The sequence below is a fragment of the Lolium rigidum genome, chromosome 7, assembly GCF_022539505.1.
Source record: "Lolium rigidum isolate FL_2022 chromosome 7, APGP_CSIRO_Lrig_0.1, whole genome shotgun sequence".
NCBI classification, from domain to species: domain Eukaryota; kingdom Viridiplantae; phylum Streptophyta; class Magnoliopsida; order Poales; family Poaceae; genus Lolium; species Lolium rigidum.
The window spans coordinates 343236824-343240922 of record NC_061514.1 but is presented as its reverse complement, the minus strand read 5'-3'; positions in this window follow the sequence as shown (position 1 = coordinate 343240922).

Sequence of the window (4099 nt, the reverse complement as noted above, 5' to 3'; positions counted from 1 at the left end):
CCTCCTTCGTAGAATCAATCTCTTGGCGAGCCGCGGCAGCTATCTTGATCGCGCCATCTAGTTTTGAGGAGGAAGATTCGACTTCCTCTTGCAGCCGAACTTTGTCAGCCTCTAGAGAAGTGAATCGGGAGGCAAAAACCTCCGGAGAAGAGATAACGCCACACAGTCCTTAAGAGAGAAAGAAAAACAATTAAACAAGGCACGCTCCAAGAAATCTGTATTAAGATCGAAGAGGACTTACGTAAAAAGGAGCCGCAGTAGCAAAGATGTGGAGAAATATTCTTCCCTTTGGAAAGGGAAGACGCAGCCGATGCTTGAGCCATGGGGGCAGCCTTAGGAGCCAAAGCTTCGAAAGCCACCACGACCGCGAAACGGCATCGTACTTGGCCTTTTAGGAGGAGGCTCGATAAAGCCCATGTCACCGCAAAAGTAAACGAGTCGATCGTGATTATAACGAGGAGTATGAAAGGTAAAAAGGCACAAGATAACTTTCGTAAGGGAACTACTTACATGTCGAAGAGATCATCTTCATCGGCAAAGCCGCCGGCTGATCTCTTCGCAGGAGAAGCTCCGGCCCCATCCGCAGCTCGCATCAACAAAAGTATCACGATCGTTGTCGACGTTACGTACCGATCCATATGCGATACAAGTGTTATCGGCCGAGGAGGGAAGATCAGCGTGGGCAACTTCAAGATTCATCGGACCATTATATTCATCCTCTAAACCCGTTTGATCGGTGGTGTGCAAATCTACTGGGATTGAGGAGCCTCTCCCCTCGAAGTATCATCCGGTGAATCACGTGTATTTTCGTAAGCCATAGGGATCTGGCAAAGAAAAATGACAAGTAAGAACAAAGGTAATCATGTCGGCTAAGCAAGGAGCTATAATAGAGATGTGAAGAAAGGAAAATACCCCTGATGGTGGATGATCAACGTCAAGGGGAGCATAAGAAGAGATCAGCGGAATCGAATCTTCCTGGTTGAAGGAAGTAAGACGACGAACTTCATCAAGCAACTCTTTTTCGATAGATCGGCAAGCATTAATCCTGGTCTCATCCTTTGGACCTGAGTACAACCACATCGGGTGAACTGCGGCCATGACCGGCTGGATTGGGCGCTTCAGAAAACCTGCTGCCACCTCCGTACCAATCATAGTTTGGCCGTCGGCCTCTTTGATTCGAAGGAATCCGGCAAATAATTCTTCGGTCGAGGCCCTTTCGTCGGCTGAGAGGATGTTCTTCCAAGAGTCCTTGGGCTTGGCTTGCGTAACGTCGGCATAGCAGGGGAGTCGACATTCGAGTGACGAGGAATCTTTAACGTAAAACCATTTCAACCTCCATCCTTGCACGGACTCTCTCATTGGGAAATTAAAGTAATTAACTTCCGAGCGAGCAACAAAACCTACTCCTCCCAGTGACAAAGTACCCATTACTACTGCCGTATCTTTTTACATAGAAGATCTTCTTCCACAGCCCGAAATGAGGTTCAATACCCAAAAACGCCTCGCAAAGGGTGATGAACACAAGCAACATGGAGGATTGAGTTGGGGGTAAGTTGCCATAATTGGATTTCATACGTCCGCAAGAGATGGAGGAGGAATCCATGAGTGGGGAGCGAAAGGCCTCGATGAAGAAAAGATAAGAACATCACGGAAAATCCAGCAGGAGGATCGAGCCGAGAGATCGCACCGGAAGGATCACATCTCCCGCGTCGGAGGATATCAATCCTAAGCTTCGGGACCTCTTTTCGTCACGCTTGGTGACGGTTGAAGCTACCTGGTCCCCGGGTTTGACCATCGAGCCCGACGGCGCGTCGGCAGCCGCCGGAGCTGGGAGGGGCGTCGGAGCGCTCCTTCGCGAAGAGAAGAGGAGGACTTGGTAGCGGCACCTCCGCCGGGTGGAGCTAGCAACAGGCGGCGGTATTCTTCTTCTTCACCATCGCGAGATCCGATGAAGATTGAAACTGTAGCGGCGGCGCAACAATGGCGAAAGAAGGAAGAAGGGGGAGAATGAGGAGATGTTGCGGGAACCGTGGAGAAGATTGAGAATTTTTTGCCCTTTGGAGATTTTAAGGAGAAGTTAAAGTAAGCACGTGGCGCTTAAGGAAGGGAAGGAACTGACGGCCCACTACGCCCACGATTGCGCGAAAATCGAGGAGCCACCTCGGTCATTACGCGTATAGTGGTCAATCCCTAAAACACTGATTGAGCAGGGCTAGGGCTAGCTCGTCATGATGGACCCGTCAAATCAGCTCGCAGCGAGCTACACGTCGGCAATGACGTCATAATTTAGAAGCATTCGAAGGAAACATAGAAAGTCATCGGATGAAGGATTTGAGTCCACGCACGGATTGCGAGCATCCGAACTCGGACTCGGGGCTACTCCCATCGGGAGCGCCGACGCACCCGATAAAGAAGATTCGACGAGAACAAACAGTCGAAAGGGTAAAAGTTTGAAAGGAATTTTGCACACTTCGTTAACTACTCCCATCGGGAGGACGTGATGCACACCCGTTGGAAGTTTTTTGCATTCCAGGATCATGCCCGAGGACTTGATTACGTGTAGAGTAACGTTGTTTTGCCATCGGCGGTTAACCAACAAAAGTTGGGCACGTTGCTCATTATCCTTTGCGTGAAGAAAATATATCAGATGATCTATGAAGACTTGTGAAAACTTGGCGAGAGGAAAATATTCGAGTAGTACAACTTGAGTCCTACGCACGGATTGCAAGCGTCCGTACCTAGACTCGGGGCTACTCCTACTGAGGCGCCGACGCGCACCCGATAAAAAGAAGATGAAGCATAATCAAGATGAACAAGAGCAATGAAGAAGAAGAATGTCGAGAAAAAACATGCATTAGTCTCTACCCGAATTACCTTCGGCTAGACACTCGGGGGCTACTGACGTGGGCATTACCCTTCGGGTAACCAGTATTGCCTTATCTGGTATTGACAAATTGGAGGCCCATGAAGATACCCGAAGGCGAGATGGGCCACTAGGTCGACGCACTAGAAGATTCCTTGACGGGCAAAACAAGGAAGCGAACAAGCAAGGAAAGATTGGATCTAAACTACTGTAAACCTAGTCGTACTCGGCTAGGACCCTTGAGACCCGGCCTCCTATATATAGGCCAGGAGAGGGGCTGCCGAGGGACGAGAATCGATCATAGCAATCTTAGCCGTAAAAGCTTAAAGCTAGGTCATCATAGCAATAACCATCTCGACGAGATCTCAGCCGAACTATTCGGCACCCCATTGTAACCCATTATCATCATAATCAAGAACAGCATGAGCATGACGTAAGGGTTTTACCTCATCGAGGGCCCCGAACTCCGGTAAATCGCTCTCCCCGCTTGTCTGTGAACCGATGTCTCGTGTCAGCTTGCAGGATTCCGTCAACCCTAAGCCCCTATCGGAGGGCATTGGCGAGGAGTACCCTCGACAAAGCCGCCTTCACAGAGTCTGTGATATCTGGAGAGGAGCTGCAGGGCTACAAAGCCGCGGTGGATCCGACTGAGATGCAGACCACCAAGAAGAAGATCTCCGAACAGAAGACCTCGTTCAAGGCTGCGATAGAAACCAAGAAGCACGACCTCATTGTAGGCGACAACTCTAAGCAAGTTTCAGTCGGAGCCACAATGGACCCCAAATAGGAAGACGCACTCGTCGAGTTCCTCCGTGCTAACATGGATATCTTCGCATGGCAACCTTCTGACATGTCCGGAGTACCTAGGGAACTCGCCGAGCACTACCTCAACATAAATCCGGGGCTAAACCAATGAAGCAAGCTATGCGAAGCTTTGGAGATAAGAAGCGCCGCGCCATAGGAATGGAACTAGCTAAGTTACTAGAGGCAGGTTTTGTAGTAGAAGTTATCCATACTGATTGGGTCGCAAACCCCATCCTTGTACCCAAAAAGAACACTGAAATACTAAGAATGTGCATCGATTACTCCGGCTTGAACAAGCATTGTCCGAAGGATCCGTTCCCTTTGCCGCGCATTGACCAAGTCATTGATTCGACGGCAGGGCGGAACTTCGTGTTTTCTTGACGCATATTCCGGTATCATCGGATCCGGATGAAGAAGTCCGACCAAAAGGCG